Below are 12633 nucleotides of genomic sequence, written 5' to 3'. Positions count from 1 at the left end.
TAGTGAACTCCAGAAATTGTTTCTAGCGTCACATAACATGAAAATTACTGATGGGATCGCCCACGCTGGAACTCAACCAGTAATTAAATGAAATGGAACACAAAAGGTTATGAGACTGAGGGGTTGATGTATGAATGGAACAGATTGCTTAGATGGTTAAAACATGAACGAAGTGTATTTATTTCAGTACCGTTTACACAAAACGAAACAAACTTACAAATCTCAGGGCCGATTTGACTGGTCGTGGCCACGACTCAGTTATTAAAGGGAAGGAGGGGGGGACGAACCATCTCACCATTATTCGTGATCATTCGTTGTGTGGCGGTGTCGGCGGCAGGCGCTGCGTCGGTACGGTGCATTGCCTCAGATCTGTGCGGCGCGAGTCGGCTGCTCCCCCGGCAAAGAAAATGGTTCAAATGGCTCTGAGCACTATGGGACTTAACTTCTGAGGTCATCAGTCCCCTAGAACTTAGAACCTAAGGACATCACAAACATCCATGCCCTAGGCAGGATTCGAACCTGCGACCGTAGCGGTCGCGCGGTTCCAAACTGTAGCGCCTAGAACCGCTCGGCCACCCTGGCCGGCCTCCCCCGGCACCAGCGGCTTTGCGGCGAGGCCCAGATGCGGTCTCTGCCCGTTGTGGGGTGCATGGCCAAAACTGAAACATCAAGGTATCGGAAGGCGGATGTTATGGAAGAACCCCGATGTCCTCTTGCTTCCGCGCTGTCTAACCGACTGTTTTTTCACTCCTCATCCGTCTCTCAGTTCAACGGTTCTTCGAAATTTTCTCCTCTCGCGTTGTTCTCATTGGTGGACTCAATTTGAATGCCGCCCGATGACTGATCGCCGTTTCCTGACCACCTCTCTTCGTGCAGGGTGGAAATTTTGTATCTTGCGTGGGCTGGTGTGTGACTCGGGAACTGGCGCCTTTCTCACGACTTCACCGGCGTTGGTGCCATATTCTTCCGATGTTTTTTTGCATTCCGAAGTTGTTGTGAGAGCAGCCACACAACACTTCTTTGTAACCTTTATCTCTGTGTGAGGCCTGGACAGACTTATGCCTGTGCTTCGTCTGCTGGCGTCCATGATTTATAAGGACCGTCCTTACTCTCCAAAAAAACATATTTTTAAGAAGGCTGACTTGTTTCATAAGCCTCCCTATGCAAATTCTTCGTTCTTTGTGTACACTCCTGCTAGTGGCTGTGCCAGCCTGGGTGGTCGAGCGGTTCTAGGTGCTACAGTCTGGAACCGCGTGACCGCTGCGGTCGCAGGTTCGAATACTACCTCGGGCATGGATGTGGGTGATGTCCTTAGGTTAGTTAGGTTTAAGTAGTTCTAAGTTCTAGGGGACTGATGACCTCAGAAGTTAAGTCCCATAGTGCTCAGAGCCATCTGAACCATTTTTTGCTAGTGGCTGTGGGTTCTGAAGTTGTTTGGGTCATCCTTGCTTTCTGAGGCAGCTAAGACAGCTGCTGCAAGACTAGAAGAATTCACGTGCTATCGTGTGTGCGTTCTTGGCGTTTTTGGCACGCTTCTCATTGTCCACCAGGCTCCTCGCAACGTGTTCATTCTTGAGAAAGGCAGGGACCTACACCCTTCTAACCGCTGTGCGGCTGCAGAATGGCTCGAGTGTCCACATCTCGGGCGCTCGCAGCATGGGGTCCGACTGAACTTCTCGTGGGCTACTGACGGTGTTAGTCGGTGAAGGTTTCACAGTTTCCTTATGTGCAGCTGGAACACCAAAATTGTAGACTCTTAGCGTACACTGGTTGTTGTTTCTTGGATTGTCTAAAAATAGCTTTTCCATACTTTGGGATTACCTTACATTCCAAACATTTCTTATTACATTTCATATTAGCACAACATTTGAATAATTTATCATGAACATTCAGATATATAAAGTAGGTATCAACATGCCTCCTGCCGGCCGGCGTGGCCCTGCGGTTCTAGGCACTACAGTCTGGAACCGAGCAGCCGCTACGGTCGCAGGTTCGAATCCTGCCTCGGGCATGGATGTGTGTGATGTCCTTAGGTTAGTTAGGTTTAATTAGTTCTACGTTCTAGGCGACTGATGACCTCAGAAGTTAAGTCCCATAGTGCTCAGAGCCATTTGAACCATTTGAACCAGCATGCCTGCTAGGCATCAAATAACATAAATTTTTATTTGTGCAACATCCATAACTGTTCTGCAACATATTAATGGCAAAAAATCCGCCACAGTTGTAAAATAATTTATTAACCGAAGTCTTGCATGACAGAAGTCGATATACACTACCACAGATTCGGGGTCTTAGCCACATCGTCAGATGTACCTCAAATCTGAAGTGAAACAGCAGTTGTAACCTACTCCATTAAATAATTAAGAAATTTCATAACATTAAAGACTGGCATTTAGAAACTGAAAAACAGATACAATTATTCAATAATAGCCTACCTAGCAGTAAATGGACATCATGTCCATGCCCTAACAATTAATAGGCAAACATCTACCGTAGGTGGACTGTCAAATAACATCCTAAATTGTCGCTGCAAGGAACTCCAACGTTCAGTCACACCCTTGGAAAACTATTCTTGTCCTAAAATTGCCATCGGAAATGCGTGTAGTCTATAACAATAAAGCCACAATAGGACGTTAGGTGGAAGCTGTAACGGTACCACCGACCACTTTAAACGGCAATCGATGCTAACGTTATACCTCTGCGAGGAATTTTTGAAAGTTGTGACCGTGAGATAACCTAATGGAAACAGAACTGTCAAACTGGGATTCGTTTCCGAAACACTCCAACAAATTATAAACAACAGTAAACTGGTGGCTCTGGAACAGACGTTCTCCCAGCACAAAAGTAAGTTGTAACATTAAATATTAAAACCGGTCGACAGACTAGTTAGGCATTCTTGTGTCAAGCAAAATGAAAAAGCAGAAGGCAGTGCTAAGGCGAACCTAACCTTCTTTGACACACACACTAGACTCTCTCCTTATATCTGTTCATACTACAAACACAGTAACCTAACCTTGCAGATAAATGTGCTACTAAGAAACAAATGGCCAATGAGATAGTAAACAGTAACATATGCCTCTCAACTACACATACCTTAAATGAACTAGGTGTAACAGTTTATAAAACCAATTACCGACGCACATGAAATTAGTAGCAATACTGAACAGGGAAAAGCTTGAAATGATTCTGAATTTAAATCAGGATGTGTGCTAATGATAATGATTTATAACTTCACTGCTTAGTACAGGGTCTTTATGCCTGTGCATTAACCAGCTTGCATTAGAGTAGATAACTCAGTAACTAGTTCTTTCTTAAACTCGGGTTGTCGCAACTAAACAGAATGCAAATCTAACTCCACTAGCTCTGAAGGAGCCTTTGCATTGCTTCATTAACTAACAGTCTGGTACATAAGGACCCTGAAACTTCCATGGTTTGAAGAACCATACTCATTAGCAAAACTACACCAGTATGTGTGAGAAATGGTAAGTATTCGTATAAATAATTATTAGTTAAGTAAGCCACAACAAACTATAACTCTTCAAATAACAAATGTGCTTTCATAAACAGTCTTTTGACCTATTCAAAAGTATAATTGGCTGTGCAAATGACAACACAACGTTAAATTCAAGTTCAACCACATTCTCATAATAAATTAGGACACTCGGAATTAAACTCAATAGAATAGGATACCTGTCCAGGTTTGTGATTTTGCATAATCACGGGTGTAAGATAACAGTTTTTATCAACACCACAATTATTATTATAAAATCAAGCAAATTTCACAAATACCTGGTTCATTTACGGAGTGCCAAATATAAACAATTTAGTGGAAGGCTGATGGTACTGGTGGCGTAATTTGTAGATGCTGTTAACCTGGCGGCGATGCAATCATAGCAATACTGTTGTCCTCGCCCTATTACATATCTTCTTGGCGTCAGAATTATATTTATAGGGCTAAAAACCATGCTACGATAATGGTATCACTAAATGCAGCATCCGAGGCCCATAAATACTGCCTTTAACCTCTTCTGGTCTCAAAACTCCAGGAATATGAGTCACAATGATCCGTTACTGCAAGCGAGGTGTTAACCACGGCACTGCTCAGCCCAGAATCCTTGCCCGTCACAAAGGACGAGTTGCCACTTCCGCACTAACACACGTTTTCCACTCCGCCAGGCTATTTCCGTAGCTACGGGGATCCCCCACATCTATTACATTCAACACTACGTTCCCTAACTATGGACCAAGTAATTTACAGTGAATTATATAACAATCATTTCAATGGGTATTTAAATTCACAAGCACATTTTAAACAACATCGTTCAGAAGTTTCACGTAAGTAAAACTTGTACACATAGTCAAAGAAACTCCATGATAGATACAACAATTTATGCGAGAAACACTGCCGGCCGCGGTGGCCGAGCGGTTCTAGGCACTTCAGTCCGGTACCGTGCGACTGCTACGGTCGCAGGTTCGAATCCTGCCTCGGGCATGGATGGGTGTGATGTCCTTAGGTTAGTTAGGTGTAAGTAGTTCTTAGTTCTAGGGGACTGATGACCCCAGATGTTAAGTCCCATAGTGCTCAGAGCCATTTGAACAATTTTTTGCAAGAAACACTACAAAATGACATAGAAATATCGATACAGATACAAAATTGGTCGAAAATAAGTGCTACAATGTCACGCACTAAACCAAAGCTAAACTAAATAACGATCCTGCGCCGCAGAAAGTGCAAGTCTGATTTCAGCGTGATATGCCGAACCAAGCGAAAACCCCTAATTCGAGGCAAACATACAAAACACGTATACAGCGCGCCTGTGTGACCCGTGCGGCTAAAGCAAGCGGACTGAGCAATAACGATTCGGACGTATTCGTGGTAAACACTGTGAAGGTGGCTAATAACGCGACGTGGAGGCCAATAAAGGTACAAACATGCACTAACGCCGAAAAAATGTAGAAGCAATATAGGTAATCACCAAAAGTGATGGCGATTCATCAAGAGAGGCGTTGACCTAAACAAACAAATAGTAAAATGCAGCATGACTAATAATGGAATAAATGCAGCAAAGCAACACACACATGACATGGAAAGCTAACATAAATAATAGCATAAGCTTAAGGCCGAAATACATACAACTGCCAAAATCTGCAGCTAACAGCAGAAAAGTCCAAACATAACAAATAACGGGTTGTAAACCAGTGAAAATAAAAGGTAAAATATTTAAAACATAAAACTATCAACATCTGCATCCAACAGCAGAAAAACCAACCATTATAAACGACACGTTGTGAACCAGAGAAATTAAAAGGTAAAACATTTAAAACAAAAAACTGCCAATCTGCATCCAATAGCAGTAGAGTCCTAATGTAACAAATTACAGGTTGTGATCCTGTGAAGTTAAAAGGTAATACATTGGAAAGGTTAAAAAATTTTGAAAACATCTCAAGAACTAAAAAATTTAAACCGTTTGGTGTTATTGGAACAGAAGAGAAACAGACCGCAGATTAAGGGGATGTGGCAGGTTTATGAAACAGGAGCAGAGAAGAGAGGAAACTACCTCCAAAGCTGGCTATTGAAAGCATTGGGCTATTCAGAAGATTTTTTCGCTTGAGCTAAACTTTCTCGTCAAGAGCAGCGTCACGATTGTCTATCCTACATTTGAAAATCTTGATCTATTCCAAAACGATTAAAGTTAAGCCATCACCATAGACGTGAAGTTGGGAAAGGTCCTCCTACATTTTTGCTGCATTTCTTCGGGATTCGTACGTCCTTGTACCTAAGTTCCTTTCCATGCCGTGTTTTGCGCCCCCTTAGCGGTATTTACCACGAATACAGCCCACAGCGTTACTGCTCAGTCTGCTTGCCGTATCCGCACGGGTCACAGTGCTGGTCTCGAGGGTGGGTGTTTTTGTGTGCTTCGTCGTATCAGGTTGGAGGTTACTTGCGCTATTTGTCAGTCTCTAAATATCGGTCTTTAATTTTTCTAAAATTTCTTAGTTGTTTGATGGAGTATATTATTACTTTTGTTTTACCTCTGATTTCGTGGGAGTGTATATCGACTTCTGCCGTGCAACACTTCGACCGATAAAGTGTTTAGCAATTGTGGCGGATTGGTTTACCGTGAACATTCTATTTATCTATATACTACGAATCCAAGATGCATGTACGTAACACATGGAAGTAATAATGCTGTTTAAGGAACTCATTTTATTTTGTTGCAAACATACATATCACGATTGGCCTGTTTTGTGTGGACGCTCGTGTCGGTTTCACCAAGTGTTGCGCCGGCCAGAGTGGCCGAGCGGTTGTAGGCGCTACAGTCTGGAACCGCGAGACCGCTACGATCGCAGGTTCGAATCCTGCCTCGGGCATGGATGTGTGTGATGTCCTTAGGTTAGTTAGGTTTAAGTAGTTCTAAGTTCTGGGGGACTGATGACCTCAGAAGTTAAGTCCTATAGTGCTCAGAGCCATCTGAACCATTTTTGATCCAAGTGTTGCTATTTGTAATAAGTCACTGCAAAAATACGTAAGCGTACCCATCTGAACCGACGTAAAAACTCGAATTATTTAACATATGCATGACACCTCTTGGTGCCTGTTTCCAATTTTCAGGTTCTTTTTTTTTGTGGTGTGTTACGAGATAGTAAACGTACTCGATAATGATTATTGAATAATCCACGCCGTTGTATTTGTAAGCCTATCACTAGTTTCAAAGATATGTATGCATTAGGGTTTTTCACAGTTTTCTCAGTTTCTATTATTACGTCAACGTCGCTATTTGGTGCGAGGCCTGTATCCATTGTGGAATAATAACAACATTTTATTTCTAAAAAATATCCCCAAGAATTACACAGACACGTAATTTAAAAAATCAGAGTGTTTTGTGCAGTTTGTGTTGTACTCTACGGTTGCATGGTTCGACTGGTGGCATTATGTGTGTCCTATCGAGCCTCTGCTTCTGACAGTTACTGTCTAACATGCAAATGGATCAAATGGCTCTGAGCACTATGGGACGCTACATCTGAGGTCATCAGCCCCCTAGACTTAGAACTACTTAAACCTAACTAAGGACATCACACACATCCACGCCCGAGGTAGGATTCGAATCTGCGACCGTAGCAGCAGCGCGCTTCCGGACTGAAGCGCCTAGAACCGCTCGGTCACAGCGGTCGGCGTCTGATATGCGATCACAGTAGTTTCGACATGTGAGTATTCCTGGCATTCCCTCCATCATATCGGTTCAGCAGTCTCAGAACTAGCTTTATCTATTCTGGACCTTACTGGAAATTCTCGTGGACAGGTGGCACGTGGAGGAGTGCTACAGAAAGCCGCATTTTGTATGCAGCCAGCTACTAAGCTGGATCACGTTGCACTTCCTTCCTGGGTGTCATCGCACAGTGTTCAACATGTTCAAATGTGTGTGAAATATTATGGGACTTAACTGCTAAGGTCACCAGTCCCTAAGCTTACACACTACTTAACCTAAATTATTCTAAGAACAAACACACACACCCATGCCCGAGGGAGGACTCGAACCTCCGCCGGGACCAGCCGCACAGTCCATGACTGCAGCGCCCTAGACCGTCGGCCAATCCCGCGCGGCATCGCACAGTGTCATGATATGGTCAGATAAGTGGGGACCACAGAGGAATTCAGGGCTTGTATCTCAGATGCCTGTTTCTACACGCTGCCCAATGATTATTATGTGGGTGAGAGGCATGTATTGCAATTCCATAACACCACTGGTCATAAGCCGTCGGAAACGCTAGCAGCTATAAAATACCTAAACTACAATTATTTATCACCTGAGTGATACTTTTTGCAGATGACTTCGATTTTCAAGTGCGGTTTTTTTCGATATGTGAGGTGCTATCTGAACCACATACAGGGACAAGCTCCTTATAGTTTCCTGTTAATGATGATGTATGGGTACGTCGTTTGGAAAGGGGGGAGGGGGAAGTGGATAGTTGGGTAACGAATAAAAAACACCAAGATATTAATATCTGAGGAAATTAAAGTGTTTCCGCATTCCACCTCCATACTCGACGACAATTGTCTGTAACGAAAGAACTTCACAAAGGACCGTCTATTCCACGTGCAATGGGCATGAGAGATTCAAAAATAGAGACACAGTATTTTTGCTGAAGGTCCATAAAAATTTAGCCTATTGAAAGGTATGTGCTGAGATTCGATCAGGATAGAGCCAATGAAAATGTCGATAGTTCCCAACCGCAAGGTTGGACGAGGAGTACATCTTTGAGTAGTAAGATCTTTGACAGCTAACAGAGCTAGGCCCACGCGGTAAAAGTTTGAATAGTGGTGAGGAGATGCGCAGACAGCAGACTTGTTTCGAGTCGGAGCAAGATGCCTGCAGGAGGCAGCCGGGTCGTGACAGCATCAAAGTAAGAATCGGCGCTACGCACATAATAAGCTATATATTGAGCGAAACTCGCCACATACCTGAGGAAACTAGAAAGAATAATTAATAAAATAGGTTTACTTTGGTTAAATAATGTCTAAAAGCTAGATAGAAATTCCATTGATGATGCAATAAACGTTTTGTGAAACTTTCTCGTAAATCCATGCTATAGAATTTTTTTTTAGTTTTTCACATGTGCTTTAAAAGACAGAACAATAAATATTTTTTAGATAAAATTAGAGTTTCATCTCACACCTTATGTCGTTCTCCGCATCCTTTGCTTGCATTGAGCCAAAAGGTACATTAAAGTAAAGTTCCCATGAGTAAAGCTAATAATTTCATTTATCAGAGTAAAATAATCTATATGCCATTGCACAGTTGGTAAATTATTCAGATCAGGACAGAGTTTTTATTAAGTAACAAACAGGGCCAAAATGAGTAAAGTTATCTAGAATGACAATTTTATGCCATTGCCCTACGGCTTAGTTGAATATATGTTTTATTATCGGCTAAACGGGAAGGAGTGCACGAGCTAAGTCCACAGACGCAGTCAGATGCAAGTTGGTGACTTTCATTTATTTTTACCACTAAACTTTCGTGCAGTCAGATGTGTATTTTGAGTATTAATTTTCCAGCAATATTTTCATGCAGTCAGATAAAGTTCAGTTCAGTTAAATACGCAGTCAGATGGAAGTTTTATTAAAGACTAAAGCAGTCACATGTAGTTCAGTCTAGTTTAAATGGAGAATTTTTATTAACAGCACTTTCACTTGGCGACATCCTCTGTGGTGACGTTCCTGGACATATTTTTTCCGTCAGATAAAGTTCAGTTCAGTTAAATACGCAGTCAGATGCAAGTTTTATTAAAGACTAAAGCAGTCACATGCAGTTCAGTCTAGTTTAAATTGAGAATTTTTATTAACAACACTTTCACTATGTTCCAGAAAGTTACTTCGTACATTTGACTTAAACAGAAAAAACATTGTTATTGGACATAACTTTTCCAGTACGTAGGCTATTAACAACACTTCGTTTCGAGAAATCTTCTCAGGCTTAGAGACGCATAATGAATGTTATTTAAAACTGTTAATACAGCCCTGGGTCTGTATTCTCTGGGAACAGTTTTGCCTGGAGATTGACATTCCTCTGTGAGCTACTTCCTGCTACCTGCTATTTAATGTGTAAGTAGTGTAACAGGGCCAGTTGAAGCACCAAACTAGATCAACAATAACTTAATGGGATTGCCCCTCACATCCAAACCCAAACGCTCACTCCCCAACACACCCACACCCCCACACCCCCACACGTCCACCTGACCACATACCCACACACCCACATGCCCACACGCCCGTATGCCCATGTTTGCAAACCCACACCCTCACACCCGCACACCACCACTTCCTCACACCCCCACACCTTTCTGTCAAAAGTCAATTACCCTGGGTATAAAATGCCAGAAAATTCAAAAATTTTGGCTGCAAATTCATAATTTTATCAGTAAATTCAAAATTTTAGTGGGAAATTCAGAATTTATGGGAAATTAAAAATTTTGCCAGATTCAAAACAATAGCTCAATTGTGGTAGTGCATATGCTGCGGGAGTAGGGCTGTTGCTGTATCAATTGGTGAAAAATTCAAAATGTTGTATTGTCATGCTTGTTGACTTGAACTACTGGGACAGGCTCTATGATGTCACAATCCAAGACTTTGGTACTGGAACATGCCCTGTGACGTCAGAGTCCAAGGTGTTTACCTGGAATACTGGAGGAGGAAATCCAAGACTCTGAATACTGAGACAGGCTCCATGACGTCAGAGTTTTGTGTACGGGTCCAAGCCTGTTTGCTACCATCTTGTTCCTGGCTACTATTCACTCAGAGGTGTGTGGTCACTGGTTCTCCAAACTCTAAGCTTTATCCTTTCCATTTTATATCTTTAACACCACACAGGGAGAGTAAAGCTGTCACTCAGAGGTGTATGGCTACTTATAGAATTCCTGCATACTGCTTCTCCTAACTTCAGTTCTTCTAACTGGCCCTGGAGTCGCATCGGTGATAGTTCCGTGCACACAGACGTCAGATGCCTGCTGTTGTTTCAACTCCCTCACGGGAAGTGGAGGATGTCACTACATCCACGCCCCCTGTTCTAAGGTTAACTCCATATATACTGTGTTTGAAACAACTGCAAGCCGGCCGGAGTGGCCGAGCGGTTCTAGGCGCTACAGTCTGGAACCGCGCGACCGCTACGGTCGCAGGTTCGAATCCTGCCTCGGGCATGGATGTGTGTGATGTCCTTAGGTTGGTTAGGTTTAAGTAGTTCTAAGTTCTAGGGGACTGATGAGCTCAGATGTTAATTCCCATAGTGCTCAGAGCCATTTGAACCAAACAACTGCATGGAGTAGGATGATTGAAAGGGCAGCTGGACAAGATTGGGCTGCTTTTACCTTTTGAGCAGACTGGCTTGAATACAAGGATCAATGAGTGGTAGGCACTAAACTATTAGATTTCCAAAACTTTATTACCACAACATAGGTATGCTCAATTGGTATCCTGAGCAATTCGTAATAATACTTAATTTTAACCAAAAAAAAAATCTGACACATACAGTGGTAGTACACATGAACAATTTATGCCTATCAGACAAGCCTTTTAAGAAACAATAGTTTCAAGAGGTCAGCTGGTGGAACTAGGTAAAAGACTGAAACTAGGCGCTATACTTCTTAGGTCAGAAGACTTTAAAGAGCCCTCAGGATAATTTGTGTCCCGTCGTCAATGTGAGGGTGCAAGGGGTAGAATAAACTGGCAAAAGTGCATTGATTACAAGTTATTTACACTCAGGAGAGGTTTCATGCGGTGACCGTAATCGCCTGAGTACCATAGATATGCACTAGCTGAATGACCCCAATAATGTCATCGAGGCATATGCAAAGAGCGGCACCCGGCTGATAGTGTTTCAGCTCCTGAGGGCAGCATTAGCATAGCAGTGGTATACTGTGCTGAATAAATTAAATCTGACCGCAAACAGTTTAGCACTTATACATAACATCGAGCTCCACCTCAGACTGGCAGGCTAAAGGTACCGATCCATATAATTTAGCAACCAACAGATAGTACTTAAACATTAACCATTAATCAATGAAATGGCGGACATAACTCATCGCAATTTATCAGATCTAACAGTCAGTAAACACAAATGGAACGTTGTTCTAGGAAAACACAAATGGGTGCTCGGGCCAAGAGCACTATCCCGCTGAAGTTAACAACAGAAACTCAGTTAAGAGCGCTTGCTCACATGAATTAAGTTTAAAAGGCTATTTTTAAAGCAGTAACTTTAATCACTAAAATGACGAACCTAGTGTGCTGCAGTTAATTAGGGAGGTTTAATACGAAACAGCAAACAGATTTGGTGCTACTAAACGAAACCATCAGGCACCAGCAAAATATTTAAATAACTGCTCAAGCTAAGGGCGATAGACCGCTAAAATTAACAAATTAAATTAACAAAATCTTTTTTCGTTTTAAGCAGTGATGATAAATTAGTTAGTGATGGACTTAGTACTGAACAACTAATTTCTAGCAAATAAACAATTCAATAAACGTATTCTTCACGGGCTGAGGGTTCTTAGACAGGATGCATCGACTGATTACAAGTACACAAACCCTACAGTTTACTGCAGCTTCAGCCACGCCACGCGGTAGAAATAATGAGGATCTGTTAGATAAACGTTCTGCCATTGGCAGGCCAATGAGCAGCGTGAGCCCGTGTTCAGTAAAAATATGATACGCTAGCTAGTACGTCAACACACGTCCAAAACTGATCTTAGACAGCACCTTGACCCACAGGTTTCTATAACAAAATAAAGCAAGTACATTAGTTCACAGAAGTTGAACAAAGTCCTAACGTCTGGAAAGCACGCTCCAAACCGTGTAACTGACAGACAACAAAATCAACCGGCGAGCACCAGTTCGTCACCAAAGGAGATGAAATAGTATTACTCAAAGCATGAAACGGTTTGTAAGCAACTCTTCTCATGGTCATTTCCCACAGTTGGCTCCGACTACTTGCGTCCAGACATCCTACTTCATGCTTTCGCTAGCAATGGCGCAAACAGTATGAGGTATAAACAATTCCCGGAAAAATAGTTCTCGAAGGACGTGCACACAACACGTAATTCCGACTAGTGCGCCATCTACAGGATCCGTCTTCTAGCCCACGT

The sequence above is a fragment of the Schistocerca americana genome, chromosome X (assembly GCF_021461395.2).
Source record: "Schistocerca americana isolate TAMUIC-IGC-003095 chromosome X, iqSchAmer2.1, whole genome shotgun sequence".
NCBI classification, from domain to species: Eukaryota; Metazoa; Arthropoda; class Insecta; order Orthoptera; family Acrididae; genus Schistocerca; species Schistocerca americana.
Note: the sequence above shows the minus strand (reverse complement) of the source record.